The sequence below is a fragment of the Schistocerca cancellata genome, chromosome 10, assembly GCF_023864275.1.
Source record: "Schistocerca cancellata isolate TAMUIC-IGC-003103 chromosome 10, iqSchCanc2.1, whole genome shotgun sequence".
Lineage (NCBI taxonomy): Eukaryota > Metazoa > Arthropoda > Insecta > Orthoptera > Acrididae > Schistocerca > Schistocerca cancellata.
In genome coordinates, this window is record NC_064635.1 from 221,703,322 (window position 1) to 221,721,856 (window position 18,535).

An 18,535-nucleotide genomic window follows, 5' to 3' on the forward strand; every position below is an offset into this window, starting at 1 on the left:
ACTCGATGTTAACAAATTTCTCTTCTTCAGAAACGCTTTCCTTGCCATTGCCAGTCTACATTTTATATTTTCTCTACTTCGACCATCATCAGTTATTTTGCTCCCCAAATAGCAAAACTCCTTTACTACTTTAAGTGTCTCATTTCCTAATCTAATACCCTCAACATCACCCGACTTAACTCGACTACATTCCATTATCCTCGTTTTGCTTTTGTTGATGTTCATCTTATATCCTCCTTTCAAGACACTGTCCATTCCGTTCAACTGCTCTTCCAAGTCCTTTGCTGTCTCTGACAGAATTACAATGTCATCGGCGAACCTCAGAGTTTTTATTTCTTCTCCATGGATTTTAATACCTACTCCAAATTTTTCTTTTGTTTCCTTTATTGCTTGCTCAATATACAGATTGAATAACATCGGGGAGAGGCTACAAACCCTGTCTCACTCCCTTCCCAACCACTGCTTCCCTTTCATGTCCCTCGACTCTCATAACTGCCATCTGGTTTCTGTACAAATTGCAAATAACCTTTCGCTCCCTGTATTTTACCCCTGCCACCTTCTGAATTTGAAAGAGAGTATTCCAGTCAACATTGTCAAAAGCTTTCTCTAAGTCTACAAATGCTAGAAACGTAGGTTTGCCTTTCCTTAATCTTTCTTCTAAGATAAGTCGTAAGGTCAGTATTGCCTCACGTGTTCCAGTATTTCTACGGAATCCAAACTGATCTTCCCCGAGGTCGGCTTCTACTAGTTTTTCCATTCGTCTGTAAAGAATTCGTGTTAGTATTTTGCAGCTGTGGCTTATTAAACTGATTGTTCGGTAATTTTCACATCTGTCAACACCAGCTTTCTTTGGGATTGGAATTATTATATTCTTCTTGAAGTCTGAGGGTATTTCGCCTGTTTCATACATCTTGCTCACCAGATGGTAGAGTTTTGTCAGGACTGGCTCTCCCAAGGCCGTCAGTAGTTCCAATGGAATGTTGTCTACTCCAGGGGCCTTGTTTCGACTTAGGCCTTTCAGTGCTCTGTCAAACTCTTCACGCAGTATCGTATCTCCCATTTCATCTTCATCTACATCCTCTTCCATTTCCATAATATTGTCCTCAAGTACATCGCCCTTGTATAGACCCTCTATATACTCCTTCCACCTTTCTGCCTCCCCTTCTTTGCTTAGAACTGGGTTTCCATCTAAGCTCTTGATGTTCATACAAGTGGTTCTCTTATCTCCAAAGGTCTCTTTAATTTTCCTGTAGGCAGTATCTATCTTACCCCTATTGAGATAAGCCTCTACATCCTTGCATTTGTCCTCTAGCCATCCCTGCTTAGCCATTTTGCACTTCCTGTCGATCTCATTTTTGAGACGTTTGTAATCCTTTTTGCCTGCTTCATTTACTGCATTTTTATATTTTCTCCTTTCATCAATTAAATTCAATATTTCTTCTGTTACCCAAGGATTTCTACTAGCCCTCGTCTTTTTACCTACTTGATCCTCTGCTGCCTTCACTACTTCATCCCTCAAAGCTACCCATTCTTCTTCTACTGTATTTCTTTCCCCCATTCCTGTCAATTGTTCCCTTATGCTCTTCCTGAAACTCTGTACAACCTCTGGTTCTTTCAGTTTATCCAGATCCCATCTCCTTAAATTCCCACCTTTTTGCAGTTTCTTCAGTTTTAATCTACAGGTCATAACCAATAGATTGTGGTCAGAGTCCACATCTTCCCCTGGAAATGTCTTACAATTTAAAACCTGGTTCCTAAATCTCTGTCTTACCATTATATAATCTATCTGATACCTTTTAGTATCTCCAGGGTTCTTCCATGTATACAACCTTCTATCATGATTCTTAAACCAAGTGTTAGCTATGATTAAGTTGTGCTCTGTGCAAAATTCTACCAGGCGGCTTCCTCTTTCATTTCTTAGCCCCAATCCATATCCACCTACTACGTTTCCTTCTCTCCCTTTTCCTACACTCGAATTCCAGTCACCCATGACTATTAAATTTTCGTCTCCCTTCACTATCTGAATAAATCCTTTTATTTCATCATACATTTCTTCAATTTCTTCGTCATCTGCAGAGCTAGTTGGCATATAAACTTGTACTACTGTAGTAGGTGTCGGCTGCGTATTTATCTTGCCCACAATTATGCGTTCACTATGCTGTTTGTAGTAGCTTACCCGCATTCCTATTTTCCTATTCATTATTAAACCTACTCCTGCATTACCCCTATTTGACTTTGTGTTTATAACCCTGTAGTCACCTGACCAAAAGTCTTGTTCCTCCTGCCACCGAACTTCACTAATTCCCACTAACTTTAACCTATCCATCTCCCTTTTTAAATTTTCTAACCTACCTGCCCGATTAAGTGATCTGACCTTCCACGCTCCGATCCGTAGAACGCCAGTTTTCTTTCTCCTGATAACGACGTCCTCTTGAGTAGTCCCCGCCCGGAGATCCGAATGGGGGACTATTTTACCTCCGGAATATTTTACCCAAGAGGACGCCATCATCATTTAATCATACAGTAAAGCTGCATGCCCTCGGGAAAAATTACGGCCGTAGTTTCCCCTTGCTTTCAGCCGTTCGCAGTACCAGCACAGCAAGGCCGTTTTGGTTATTGTTACAAGGCCAGATCAGTCAATCATACAGACTGTTGCCCCTGCAACTACTGAAAAGGCTCTTGCCCCTGTTCAGGAACCACACGTTTGTCTGGCCTCTCAACAGATACCCCTCCGTTGTGGTTGCACCTACGGTACGGCTATCTGTATCGCTGAGGCACGCAAGCCTCCCCACCAACGGCAAGGTCCATGGTTCATGGGGGGGGGGGGAAATTGTTATACAAGTAAATAATAATAATCATTATAAAACATGCAACATTCCACATAACAGGTCCACGCTGTGCTTTTTTGCTTCTTTTTTTTCCTTTTCTAGAAATACTTATCCCCAAGCTATGCATAGAACAATACTAAGACCTCTTCCTCTTTCTCTTTCTGAACTTAACATCTCACTCATTAACAGGGGATGCTCACTCAGAGTTTCAGGGTAGCAAACGGGAAGTTGGGGTACAGAAAATGGCCCAGAGATCACCAGTGTGTGTGAGTTTGTTTGTGTATGTTGTGAATGAAGTGTCATCAAACAATGTTTGTATGGTGTGTGCAGTGACTGATAGTGAGATTTGAGTGAACAGTGTGGCATTACTTTATTTGTAAAAAAAAAAAAAGAAAAAGAAATTGTATTGTATACGTGGAGTAAATCTAATGATTGTCTCTAACTAGAAGGCTGTAAATGTATGTGTTTACAAATTGGCTTCTTTTAAATTGGTCTAAACTTGTAAACCCTTTGACATGTCCTATATCCTTGTAAAAAGAAATCTACAGATGAATACAGCTACTAGTACTACTACTACTACGGTCTTCTAGGCGAGTGTAACCGTTTAATGGGTATCCAGGCGCTCAACAAAAGACCTCATATTAAGTTGCAGAGGCAAGTACTGTAGCTACAATTAATTTCATTAATTTCAATAAATCTAATAAGTGACATCTCATTGCAACTACATAGCAAGGCTAGGTTCAAACGGCTCTGAGGACTATGGAACTTAACATCTGAGGTCATCAGACCCCTAGAACTTAGAGCTACTTTAACCTCACTAACCTAAGGACATCACACACATCCATGCTCGAGGCAGGATTCGAACCTGCGACCATAGCGGTCGCGCGGATCCAGACTGTAGCGCTTAGAACCGCTCGGCAGCGAGGTTAGGGTTGAGTAAACGAATAGTACAACATTAGCAAACATATCAGGTTTATGTGTTTGTTTTCATCTACACTCAGTATTCTCCAAGACAGTGTTGCGTACATACAAAAATACAAGTGCGGTTCAGAAAGTTTCCGTTTGAGGGTTTCTGCAGGGTATATGCAATTTAGCGCGACTCCGATGCATGTTTATAAGCATCGACATATAGGCAAGCGTTTAGTGTGGCATCCGTATCTTTTGGATTTGCATGTGGTAAATGCGGAAATGTGAACCATGGCGACGTTATTACTAAATGCGACCAGACAGGACCAACATGCTGTTATTTTTTTCTTGGCTGGCGAAGGCCACACAGCGGTAGACATCCATCGAAGAATGAAGAATGTGTACGGCGCAGCAAATCTGTCGAAAACCATCACTGTGAAGTGGTGCGCGACATGGGGTGCTGGTGCATCATGATAACGGACGGCCCCAGATCGCAAAAGTCGTAAAGCAGAAGCTACGCCAGTATTTAAACAGACGCAAAATCCCCAAGGTTGGCTATCTTCTACAGAAACTCGATGTCCCGAAAACTGGCAGAAAATCCAAAGAGATTCTGATCGTATGTGAAGTATGTTAGCGGCAAGAAACAATCGATGCCTTCTCTGCGCGATAGTAATGAAGATACTACCGAAGACAGTGCTGCCAAAGCAGAGTTACTAAACAAAGCCTTCCGAATTGCCTTCATGAGTAACTTAGAAGTAAATATCCTCGAAGTAGTAAAGCAACTTAAATCACTTAATAAAAGCAAGTCTTCTGGTCCAGACAGTATCCAATTAGATTCCTTTCGGCGTATGCTAATGCATTAGCTCCATACTTAACCATCATATACAACCGTTCGCTCGACGAAAGATCCGTACCCAAAGACTCGAAAGTTGCACACGTCACACCAATATCCAAGGAAGGTAGTAGGAGTAATCCACTAAATTACAGGCCCATATCGTAAATGTCGATAAGCAGAGGATTTTGGAACATACATTGTGTTTAAACATTATGAATTACCTATAACAAAACAGTCTATTGACACACAGTCAACATGGGTTTAGAAAACATCGTTCCTGTGAAACATGGATATCTCTTTATTCACATGAAGTGCTGAGTGCTAATGACAAGGGATTTCAGATAGATTCCGTATTTCTGGATTTCCGGAAGGCTTTTGACACTGTACCACACAAGCGGCTCGTAGTGAAATTGCGTGATGCGTCTCAGTTATGTGACTGGATTTGTGATTTCCTGTCAGAGAGGTCACAGTTCGTAGTAATTGACAGTAATGCTATATGCGCTTTGCTGTTCATTATCTATATAAACGATTTGACGCTGTCGTTTATCGACTAATAAAATCATCAGAAGATCCAAAGAAACTGCAAAACGATTTAGAAAAGATATCTGAATGCCCCCCCCCCCCATGAACCATGGACCGTGCCGTTGGTGGGGAGGCTTGCGTGCCTCAGCGATACAGATAGCCGTACCGTAGGTACAACCACAACGGAGGGGTATCTGTTGAGAGGCCAGACAAACATATGGTTCCTGAAGAGGGGCAACAGCCTTTTCAGTAGTTGCAGGGGCAACAGTCTGGATGATTGACTGATGGGGCCTTGCAACACTAACCAAAATAGTCTTGCTGTTCTGGTACTGCGAACGGCTGAAAGCAAGGGGAAACTACGGCCGTAATTTTTCCTGAGGGCATGCAGCTTTACTGTATGATTAAATGATGATGGCATCCTCTTGGGTAAAATATTCCGGAGGTAAAATAGTCCCCCATTCGGATCTCCGGGCGGGGACTACTCAAGAGGATGTCGTTATCAGGAGAAAGAAAACTGGCGTTCTACGAATCGGAGCGTGGAATGTCAGATCCCTTATCTGGCAGGTAGGTTAGAAAATTTAAAAAGGGAAATGGATAGGTTAAAGTTAGATATAGTGGGAATTAGTGAAGTTCGGTGGCAGGAGGAACAAGACTTCTGGTCAGGCGAATACAGGGTTATAAATACAAAGTCAAATAGGGGTAATGCAGGAGTAGGTTTAATAATGAATAGGAAAATAGGAATGCGGGTAAGCTACTACAAACAGCATAGTGAACGCATTATTGTGGCCAAGATAGATACGAAGCCCACACCTACTACAGTAGTACAAGTTTATATGCCAACTAGCTCTGCAGATGTCGAAGAAATTGAAGAAATGTATGATGAAATAAAAGAAATTATTCAGATAGTGAAGGGAGACGAAAATTTAATAGTCATGGGTGACTGGAATTCGAGTGTAGGAAAAGCAAGGGAAGGAAACGTAGTAGGTGAATATGGATTGGGGCTAAGAAATGAAAGAGGAAGCCGCCTGGTAGAATTTTGCACAGAGCACAACTTAATCATAGCTAACACTTGGTTTAAGAATCATGATAGAAGGTTGTATACAAGGAAGAACCCTGGAGATACTAAAAGGTATCAGATAGATTATATAATGGTAAGACAGAGATTTAGGAACCAGGTTTTAAATTGTAAGACATTTCCAGGGGCAGATGTGGACTCTGACCACAATCTATTGGTTATGAGCTGTAGATTAAAACTGAAGAAACTGCAAAAAGGTGGGAATTTAAGGCGATGGGATCTGGATAAACTGAAAGAACCAGAGGTTGTACAGAGTTTCAGGGAGAGCATAAGGGAAAAATTGACAGGAATGGGGGAAAGAAATACAGTAGAAGAAGAATGGGTAGCTCTGAGGGATGAAGTAGTGAAGGCAGCAGAGGATCAAGTAGGTAAAAAGACGAGGGCTAGTAGAAATCCTTGGGTAACAGAAGAAATATTGAATTTAATTGATGAAAGGAGAAAATATAAAAATGCAGTAAATGAAGCAGGCAAAAAGGAATACAAACGTCTCAAAAATGAGATCGACAGGAAGTGCAAAATGGCTAAGCAGGGATGGCTAGAGGACAAATGTAAGGATGTAGAGGCTTATCTCACTAGGGGTAAGATAGATACTGCCTACAGGAAAATTAAAGAGACCTTTGGAGATAAGAGAACCACTTGTATGAACATCAAGAGCTTAGATGGAAACCCAGTTCTAAGCAAAGAAGGGAAAGCAGAAAGGTGGAAGGAGTATATAGAGGGCCTATACAAGGGCGATGTACTTGAGGACAATATTATGGAAATGGAAGAGGATGTAGATGAAGATGAAATGGGAGATACGATAATGCGTGAAGAGTTTGACAGAGCACTGAAAGACCTGAGTAGAAACAAGGCCCCCGGAGTAGACAACATTCCATTGGAACTACTGACGGCCTTGGGAGAGCCAGTCCTGACAAAACTCTACCATCTGGTGAGCAAGATGTATGAAACAGGCGAAATACCCTCAGACTTCAAGAAGAATATAATAATTCCAATCCCAAAGAAAGCAGGTGCTGACAGATGTGAAAATTACCGAACTATCGGTTTAATAAGTCACAGCTGCAAAATACTAACACGAATTCTTTACAGACGAGTGGAAAAACTGGTAGAAGCCGACCTCGGGGAAGATTAGTCTGGATTCCGTAGAAATGTTGGGACACGTGAGGCAATACTGACCCTACAACTTATCTTAGAAAATAGATTAAGGAAAGGCTAACCTACGTTTCTAGCATTTGTAGACTTAGAGAACGCTTTTGACAATGTTGACTGGAATACTCACTTTCAAATTCAGAAGGTGGCAGGGGTTAAAATATAGGGAGCGAAAGGCTATTTACAATTTGTACAGAATCCAGATGGCAGTTATAAGAGTCGTGGGGCATGAAAGGGAAGTAGTGGTTGGGAAGGGAGTGAGACAGGCTTGTAGCCTATCCCCGATCTTATTCAATCTGTCTATTGAGCAAGCAGTAGAGAAAACAAAAGAAAAATTCGGAGTAGAAGTTAAAATCCAGGGAGAAGAAATAAACACACTGCACAACTTCAAATCAATTCAGCAAAACACAAATATATCAAGTAAGCTTAAATGACTGTCATTCGGCAAAGGCCGAAAGGCAAATACAAAATTTATAATAAGATTCTTTAAGCAACTAAAGCAATGAAACATGAAAACGCATAGAACAAATTTGCAAACCACCTCATATAACAGAATCATGACCCTACTGGCATAAAAATACAATTAAACAGGAACAATAATTGGTAGATAGTTAATACCCGCCCGCATCTCGTGGTCGTGCGGTAGCGTTCTCGCTTCCCACGCCCGGGTTCCCGGGTTCGATTTCCGGCGGGGTCAGGGATTTTCTCTGCCTCGTGATGGCTGGGTGTTGTGTGCTGTCCTTAGGTTAGTTAGGTTTAAGTAGTTCTAAGTTCTAGGGGCCTGATAACCATAGATGTTAAGTCCCATAGTGCTCAGAGCCATTTGAACCATTTTTAGTTAATACCCGTCTGCCACAATCCAAAAAAGATCCACTACAGTAAAATTAAGCATCAAAATTGATACACTCCACTTTTCTCACTTGAACACACACTTTGTTGTATTATATTATATGGGCCTCAAATTTTCGATACCAAGTTTGCCTGCATGACATGCTGCATTTTAAAGTATAGACTTGAGTCTGAAATGGTTAGGGACGAAGGAAACTTTCATAAAGTAACATCCAATTATTATTAAATTTTTGAGTTGTTCGAAATTTGTAGCTTCCAATCAAGTAATTATTTCGGAACAAGATTCCGAGACATATGCCTGCCATTACAGCTCCCTTTGTCAGGGTGCCACGAGCTCCTCTTTTTTTTTTGTTATGGTTTTAGGGCGCAAAACTGCTACGGTCATTAGCGCCCAGTCTGTGACTTAAGAAAAGGCAGAAATGGGAACGAAACTCAAAAATTGGAGAAACTAAAAATAGAAGGAAAGCTTAAAAAACCACTACAGAAGGGGGTTGGTTGTCCCCAAAAAGAGCTTCAAATGACTGACGTCATCTCACTGGCACTAATAAACTCGAGAACGCGATCGGCTGAGCGTGTGTCATCTGCTAAAATGGAAGACATATCAGGCGACAGCTGCAGACGGGCGCGTAACGGAGTAAAATAGGGGCACTCAAGTAAAAGGTGTCTCACCGTCCACAGTTGAGAGCACTGGGGACAGAGTGGGGGACGATCGCCGCTTAAAAGATGTCGATGGCTAAAAAGACAGTGCCCTATCCGGGGTCTAGTTAAAATTACCTCCTCCCGACGACGCGTTCGGGAGGAAGAGGTCCAAGCACAAGGAAGAGCTTTCACGTCCCGCAATTTATTATGGGGAAGTGTCGACCAATGTGCGTGCCATAAAAGAACAACACGACGACATAAAACACTCCGTAGATCGGCGAAGGGAATCGTGCGAGCTCCTTCTTTCCTGTACTAATCTTCTAAATTTCTCACAATCCACGTTTTAAGTCAGGGAACGTCGACTAATTCGGTCGAAGAAAACAAACGAATATAAATTCCGCCGACTGTCGCCTTAAGTCTGTACGTTCGGGAGACGAGATCGGTGGCACCGTGACTGCGCACTTACGTATATATTTTTGAGCAAATAGATGTTGACGTTTTGAAATGCTTTTATCACACTTTACTTGTGCTTATGCTTTCAATAAGTAAAAGGATCAATTTAGTCGTGTAAAACATTTAATCTTACTGTTCACTTTGCTTGCAAAGTGTGCAAAATCTTACATATTCGAGGAATAGCGCATTTTTATATTGTTCAAACTGTTATAGAGATCTGTAATTATACTTGAATATCATGAGCAGTCGGCGCGCGGCGCGCTCGTGTGTGTGTGTGTGTGTGTCCGATAAAAAGTAAAAGTTTTATCAAGGAATTTACTTTTAAGATTTGCCCCTCCGTCACCGTATTCGGTAGTGTCGTGCGCAGACATAAGAGAAGTTGCTAACATTAAGTGATACACCGTAATAATAAAGCGCTATCTTTAAGTGCATTCCGCATGTCCTCCGCAAATCCTTGGGATCATTCCCCTCAAATGAAGATATTCAATCACAGCACAGTTCTTGATTCTCTCGATATTCGCTATTTTGCTTACACTACGGTGTACAACGCATCCTAGCGGCAAAACTAACGAAGCTGGAGACGCGAAATTTGACTTGATACCCAATACCCACAAAGGGTCACCATAAAAGCGGGTGGTGGTGTTTGGGTGACACATTACGGTAACAATCTCGTGCTAGAAACTTTTCGTCCACCCCTCCTATTTGTAACTATGGAAATACCGTGTTTAGGCATGGAAACAAGACTGAGGCACTCAATTTACTGTAAGGCCTCTGACAAGAACATCCACCAAGCATTTTCATTTGATCACTAATAAACTCTATTATAATCGCTAGTTCATTAATCCCGTAACTATATTTTGACTTTCTGAATGAAGGACAACCTCTCGTACGAGTATTTCCAAGTTTGCAGTTCGGGTGCCAAACTGCACAGCAGACAGCTCTCGCGAAGCACGCAGCGTGGGTACTGAGGTGTAAACAAACGCTAGCACTGGGAACAGGCGAGACTCATTACAGGAGTGAGACGCCACGGCCACTGCAGCTGACTGACTGGTCACTAGCAGGCGCTACTGGTGTAAAGCGGATTTTAAGGCAGCTGTTAATCAACACACATTGTCTTAGTGTCACGCCAAAGCATAGCTGGCAACTGTGTGGCTGAGGGAACCTCATACCATTTACAGCCATGTTTTTTATTACATTACAATCAGCATGATTGCCTTCGTTGTAGATTTCTTTTTTTACAAAGATATGAACGGTGGTATAAGGGCACCATGTACTTTTTATTCGGTAATACATTTCCTCTCCTAAAGATCTATTCAAAAACGTTTCACAGTGTACCATTCACTGAAACACGACGTTATTATTTACATAACACAACACTGATGTCGACGCTCCCAGCGCTTAGTGCAGGTACTCGGGGTAGTGGAACACATCCACGTGCTGACGTTGACAGAGGACGAATGTAAACATAAGTAGAATGCACACCCGCCATTCCGTCAACCATCGTCAGTTGAAGAGATGTATGAGCAGAATGTACACCAACGAAGAGAAGGTAGAAATGCTACTCATCTATGGGGATGTAAGTTAGTAGAACAGTAACTGCAATATTGTTTTCTTATGTACTGGTACATTTAGTACAGTAGTTTGGTTCTTTTAAATACTGTTGTGTAGAGTAGGCAGACAGTAAAGGCTGTCCTTCATACAAACTACATAGACATAACGTTTCTTTTATTGTTGTTGAAGGTAGGCGAAATGCTACCCAGGCAGCGGAACTGTACAGAGAGCGATATCCTGACAAGAACCCACCTTCCCGACGGATGTTTTCTCCTCTTGTTGCGACGCTTCAGAAAACGGGAAATTTCAGTCCACGACAACGCAATCGCTGTAGCACTCGCACAGACGAAGCTGCCGAAGTTACTGTTCTCGCTTCCGTTACTACGAAACCACATGTGACCACAGTACAGCTTGAACACGAGACTGTCATTCCTAAAACCAGTGTACATCGTATTCTTACACGTCATCGGTTCCATCCTTACCATGTACTCCTACATCAGGAATTGCATGGGAATGATTTCCAGAATCGTATACAGTTCTGTCAGTGGGCACAGCAGCAAATCCTCGCCAACCCGAACTTCTTCTGCAGTGTTCTATTTACCGATTAATGTTCCTTCTCAAACGAAGGACAGATAAACACAAGGAAAATGCATTATTGGTCCAGCGACAACCCACGATGACTTAAACAGGTGGAACATCAGCGTCAATGGAGACTTAACGTCTGGTGTGGGATGCTTGGTACTAATTATTGGCCCTTATTTCATCAACAGTACTCTAAACGGTACAGCGTATGCCACCTTCCTCAGACGAATTCTTCCTCCTCTTCTGGATGAAGTACGGCTAAGAAGCAGAATGCTTATGTGGTGTCAACACTATGGATGTCCAGCACATAATGCCTAGCGTGCATGTCGTGTTCTGAACCGAAGGTATCCTGCAAGATGGATTGGTCGAGGAGGAGCAATTACTTGGCCTGCTAGGTCTCCTGATAGAAATCCTCTGGACTTTCTTTTTTGGGGATGCATTAAAGACGCTGTCTATCGCGATATTACAACAACTCCAGAGGACATGCAGGAACGTATCGTGCTTGCTTGTGATTCTCTTCAGCAGGCAACAGTGTAAGCAGTAAACAATTCTTTCATTCAACGAGTGCACCAGTGTATCGGTGTCCAGGGTCACCACTTTGAGCACTTTTGAATGTTCGACTCCTGGGCAATGGTACAGGATAGTCAAAGTCAATTTTGTGCTATGTTTTTACTTGGTTTTTATGTGTTTTCTGACAACTCCAGCAAGTGGACGAGTTTGTGATCCCAGGCTCAGTGTTGCGTTATGTAATTAATAAATTTGTGTTTCAGTGAATGGTATAATGTGATACATTTTTAATACTTCTTCAGGAGAGGAATTACCGAATAAAAGATACAGGGTGCCATTTTAAAAAATTAATCCGCTGTTCATATCTTTGTGAAAAACAAAGCTACAACAAAGGCAATCATGCTGATTGATGTCCACCTGACAGCTAAAGAACATTTGCTCGAAACATTTTGCAATTAGCATCTGGACAAACAGTTATTTAGGGTGGTCAAGATAAATGCGACAACCTGTATAATGTTTCTTTCCTTTCATCTAAGATAGAGAGTGGAAGAAATAATTACATCTACGGCACCTTACTACGGCTACTTATCAGTTAGTGGTTACAAACTTGCTGTTAAGGTTTACACTCCCGGCAGGCGAACAAGCCGGTGACGCCTTTCTATACACGGTTTGTGCTGGCAAAGTAACGGGAATTCTGTAATTTCGCGTCTTGTGTTAGTTCGATTAGTACGATCTATTCGTTGTGTTTGTAAACATGGCCGAAACGTAACTGTACTTTACCGTCACCCACATTGGGTATTTAGTCTGTTGTCAACGGTCAAAAAGGCGTTTATGTAATACTGGCAGTGATTTATCTTGTTAAAAATGAATCAGATAATTAGTATTATATTTTCCTATTAGGACGGAGCAAAGCACAGCAGACTTTTGCAAATGTTAAATATTGCTTTCGGAGAGCCAGCCCTGACAAAACTCTACCAGCTGGTGAGCAAGATGTATGAAACAGGCGAAATACCCTCCGACTTCAAGAAGAATATAGTAATTCCAATCCCAAAGAAAGCAGGTGATGATAGATGTGAAAATTACCGAACAATCAGTTTAATAAGCCACAGCTGCAAAATACTAACACGAATTCTTTACAGACGAATGGAAAAACTGGTAGAAGCTGACCTCGGGGAAGATCAGTTTGGATTCCGTAGAAATACTGGAACACGTGAGGCAATACTGACCTTACGACTTATCTTAGAAGAAAGATTAAGGAAAGGCAAACCTACGTTTCTAACGTTTGTAGACTTAGAGAAAGCTTTTGACAATTTTGACTGGAATAGTGTCTTTCAAATTCTGAAGGTGGCAGGGGTAAAATACAGGGAGAGAAAGGTTATTTACAATTTGTACAGAAACCACATTGCAGTTATAAGAGTCGAGGGACATGAAAGGGAAGCAGTGCTTGGGAGGAGAGTGGGACAGGGTTGTAGCCTCTCCCCGATGTTATTCAATCTGTATATTGAGCAAGCAGCAAAGGAAACAAAAGAAAAATTCGGAGAAGGAATTAAAATCCTTGGAGAAGAAATAAAAACATTGTGGTTCGCCGATGACATTGTAATTCTGTCAGAGACAGCAAAGGACCTGGAAGGGCAGCTGAACGGAATGGACAGTGTCTTGAAAGGAGAATATAAGATGAACATCAACAAAAGCAAAACGAGGATAATGCAATGTAGTCTAATTAAATCAGGTGATGCTGAGGGTATTAGATTAGGAAATGAGACGCTTAAAGTGGTAAAAGAGTTTTGCTATTTGGGGAGCAAAATAACTCATGATGGTCGAAGTAGAGAGGATATAAAATGTTGAGTGGCGATGACAGGGAAAGCGTTTCTGAAGAAGAGAAATTTGTTGGCATCGAGTATAGATTTAAGTGTCAGGACGTCGTTTCTGAAAGTATTTGTACGGAGAGTAGCCATGCATGGAAGTGAAACATGGACGATAAATAGTTTGGACAAGAAGAGAATAGAAGCTTTCGAAATGTGGTGCTACAGAAGAATGCTGAAGTTTAGATGGGTAGATCACATAACTAATGAGGAGGTATTGAATAAAATTGGGGAGAAGAGGAGTTTGTGGCACAACTTGACTAGAAGAAGGGACCGGTTGGTAGCACATATTCTGAGGCATGAAGGGATCACCAATTCAGTATTGGAGGGCAGCGCGGAGGGTAAAAATCGCAGAGGGAGACCAAGAGATGAATACACTAAGCAGATTTAGAAGAATGTAGGTTGCAGTAGGTACTGGCAGATGAAGAAGCTTGCATAGGATAGAGTAGCATGGAGAGCTGCATCAAACCAGTCTCTGGACAGAAGACCACAACAACAACAACAACAACAAATATTGCTTTTGGTGTATGAGTCAAAGAAACGTTTACGAGTGGTATAAGTATCTAAAAGAAGACATCTAAAAGAAGACGATGAATGCGGTGAAGATGACGAAAGCCCTTCTAGGACATAGTCAGCCGATGAATCCGTGGAAAAAGAGAAATGATTTGGAAAAAGAGAAATGATTATGAACGACCGCCGAATCAAAACCACAGAAGTCGCTGACGATGTGGGCTTATAAACTGGCTTATGCCATGAAATGTTTTCGGACGTTTTGGGTATGAAACGTTTGACAGCAAACTATGTATGTAGACATGTTGTTTAGAACACAAAACACACTAAGCAATGCATAATTATTACTAACTTGACTGAAGGAGGCTACTATATAATGCACTGTTCCAGTGACACAACACAGCAATATTGTGATATATAGCAATTCGCATTAGTTTACGAGGTCTGTTACGAAAGTCTCTAACCTTTCCTTATTTTCTTTTTCGTTTTATGGGAACACCTGATGGATTTGAATCCGGCACACTTGCATGAGCCGACCTGGAACCTTCACGTGCATGTGTGAATCTTTTCCTGCCACGACAGTATCAGCTCCTGGCCAGGAGCAGCAGAGTGAGGCAGTGAGCAGAGCTTGTGTCAATCGTTCATTGCAGGAGAAATAATGGAATGACTGGAGCAGCGCTACTACATAAAATTTTCCCAAGAGCTGAGTGACAACTTTCTGGAAACGATTCAGAACATTCAGATACCTTTTGGTGACGATGCTATGGGCATCACACAGATTAAGGAGTGGTATTACCAGTTTAAAGATGATTGCACATCAGTAGAAGAGCGAGCCACAATCCCTGGAGCCGAGTGACCGCCACGGTCGCAGGGTCCAATCCTGCCTCGGGCATGGCTGTGTGTGATGTCCTTAGGTTAGTTAGGTTTAAGTAGTTCTAAGTTCTAGGTGACTGATGACCTCAGAAATTAAGTCGCATAGTGCTCAGAGCCATTTGAACTAGCCATCAGCAAAAAACTGGTGATTTCTCAAACTGGGGAACAATCAAGAATGGGGTGCCGCCAAGGTTCGGTCTGGGTCCTCTGCTGTTCTTAATATATATTAATGTCTTGCCAGTCTATATTCACTAATTTACAAAGCTGGTACTTTTTGCCGATGATACAAGTATAGCTATCACACCCAACAGACAAAATTGTGAACAATGTTTTTCAGAAAATCATTCAGTTGTTCTCTGCAAATGGGCTCTCATTAAACTTTGACAAAACACAGTATGTACAGTTCCACACAGTAAATGGAATGACACCATTGATAAATATAGACTTCGATCGGAAATCGGTAGCTAAGGTAGAATATTCAAAATTTCTAGGTGTATGCATTGATGAGGGATTGAACTGGAAAAAACACACTCAGGATCTGCTGGAACGTTTGATTTCAGATACTTATGCTATGAGGGTCATTGTAAATTTTGGCGATATACATCTGAGTAAACTAGCTTACCATACCTATTTTTATTCTCTGCTTTCCTATGGCATCGTTTTCTGGGGTAACTCATGATTGAGTAAAAGAGTGTTCATTGCACAAAAGCGTGTAATCAGAATAATTGCTGGAGCAGTGTATATATATATATATATATATATATATATATATATATATATATATATATATATATATATATACACCGTAAATGCAACACCCTGAAGGAAGCATCCGAATCAAGTGAAATTTACACCATGAGTTTGCAGCGATGAGATATGCAACTGATTAGAATTTCAGCGCAGACGCACATCACGCGCGCCTGTGGCGCCACCTCATAACGCCATTTAAGGCTTGGCGATTTCGACGAGTGTACGTTCGGCACGTGTGTTTACCTTGTGGTTGTTTCACAAGACGATCAGTTATGCCTCGTAGACAACAGCGAACATCTTTTGATCAAGCATCCGAGTTCGACAGAGGAAGGATAGTGGCTTACCGAGATTGTGGATTATCATACAGAGAAATCGCTAGTCGTGTTGGACGAAACCAAACAACTGTAATGCGGATATGTGACCGTTGGATGCAGGAGGGTACGACGGACCGACGTGGTCGATCGCATTCACCTCGGTGCACCACTGCACGTGCTGACAGGCAAATTGTGCGCATGGCAGTGACGGATCGCTCAGTGACATCCCGAACCATAGCACAGCACATTGCGTCTGTAATACATCATCCAGTGTCTGCGCGTACCATTCGACGGCGTTTACAGGAGAGTGGTCTGTCCGCAAGACGTCCATTGCTTCGTCTACCATTGACGCAGAACCACAGACGTCTCCGTCGCCAATGGTGTGATGACAGACGGATGTGGACGGCAGAATGGAATGACGTTGTCTTTACTGACGAGGCACGCTTCTGTCTGCAGCACCACGATGGTCGGATTCGAGTGTGGAGACACCGTGGAAAGAGGATGCTGGACAGCTGCATTATGCACCGCCACACTGGTCGTGCACCGGGTATTATGGTATAGGGCGGTATTGGAATTACTCTCGCACGCCTCTAGTACGCATTGCCGGTACTTTAAACAGCCGGCGCTACGTATCTACATATCCGAGGTGCTGGAGCCCGTTGTCCTTCCTTACCTTCAGGGCTCGGCCACAGCCATATTTCAACAGGATAATGCGCGACTACACGTGGCACGCATTGTCCAAAGGTTCTTCGTCAATAACCAGATTGAATTGCTTCCCTGGCCGGCTCGCTCTCCGGATCCTTCGCCGATAGAAAACATGTGGTCCATGGTTGCTCAACGAGTGACCCAGATTACATCCCCAGCTGCCACACCAGATGATCTTTGGCAACGTGTGGAAGCTGCTTGGGCTGCTGTACCCCAGGAACACATCCAACGTCTCTTTGACTCAATGCCGAGACGTGTGGCAGCGGTGATCTCCAACAATGGCGGCTACTCTGGCTACTGATTCTGGCAGGAACCACATGTCACAGACGTCTGTAAACGTAATCATTTGATACTTGGTCAACATGTTATCTACAAAATAAATTGTGTCGTGCTACCTCTTGTCTTTCTTGGTGTTGCATTTACGGTGGCCAGCAGTGTATATATATTCACTTATGAAATTTGTTGTTAACAATCCGAACAAATTCAAAAGTAATAGCAGTGTACATGGCTGCAACACTAGGAGAGAGGATGATCTTCACTACTCAAGGTTAAATCTAACTTTGGCTCAGAAGGGGGTATGCTGCCACGAAAGTCTTTGGTCACTTACATAATAGCATCAAAAGTCTGACAGATAGCATTTAAAAGGAAATTAAAAGAATTTCTTAATGGCAACTCCTTCTACTCATTAGATGAATTTTTGGATATAATAAGAGCGTAATTTCCCTAACCCCCACAAAAAGTAAGTGTCATGTAATATTTTGTGTAATGTAATATCTTGTATAGACAACTTTTATTAACCTGACACGTTCCGCTCATTACGAAGTGTCGTATACATGATCTATGGAACAAGTACTAATCTAATCTAATCTCAGAATGCTAAAATGACCACCTCATTACCAATGTGAATGCTGTGGTGTGACTATGAAATAAATTGTGGAAGAGGTGGGCATCAGCACTTTTTCGGTACATTTCACTGTGATCAAAGATTTGGACACGAAGAGAGTGTCGGCGAAATTCATGCTGAAGCTGCTGATAGCGGAGCAAAAGCATCTTCACGATGAAGTCTCACAGGGCATGCTGGACTGTACAAACAGTGACAACGGCTTTGTGAACACCATAATCACCGGTGACGAGTCGTGAGTGTACAGGTGCATCCCGGAAACTAAATCCCAGTCGTCACAGTGGAAGCATTCCTCGTTGCCAAGACCAAAGAAGACCCGCCAAGCGTGCGGCAACGCCAGAGTGATGTTGACTCCCACGGTGAGATACATCATGAGTATGCACAACAGGGTTAATCAATCACGACAGAGTACTACAGAGGAGTCCTTTGTTACCTAGGTGATGCTGTGCAGTAGAAGAGACGGGACTTGCAGTCAACAGGAAATTGGCGTCTCCATTGAGACAATCCTCCATCACGTTCTACGCACTTGATTCAGACTTTCCTGTGCTTCAATAGGTTCCTTACTCTCCTGATATGGCCCCCTGCGACTTTGGCTGTTCCCCAAACTCGAGAGGCCATTGAAAGGAATATGATTTCAGACAAGAGAGGACAGTATGGCAACAACTACAGCTGAGGTAAACTCAGTTGTGAAAGAGGCTTTTTCAGCATGCTTCCAGCTTCCAGCAAC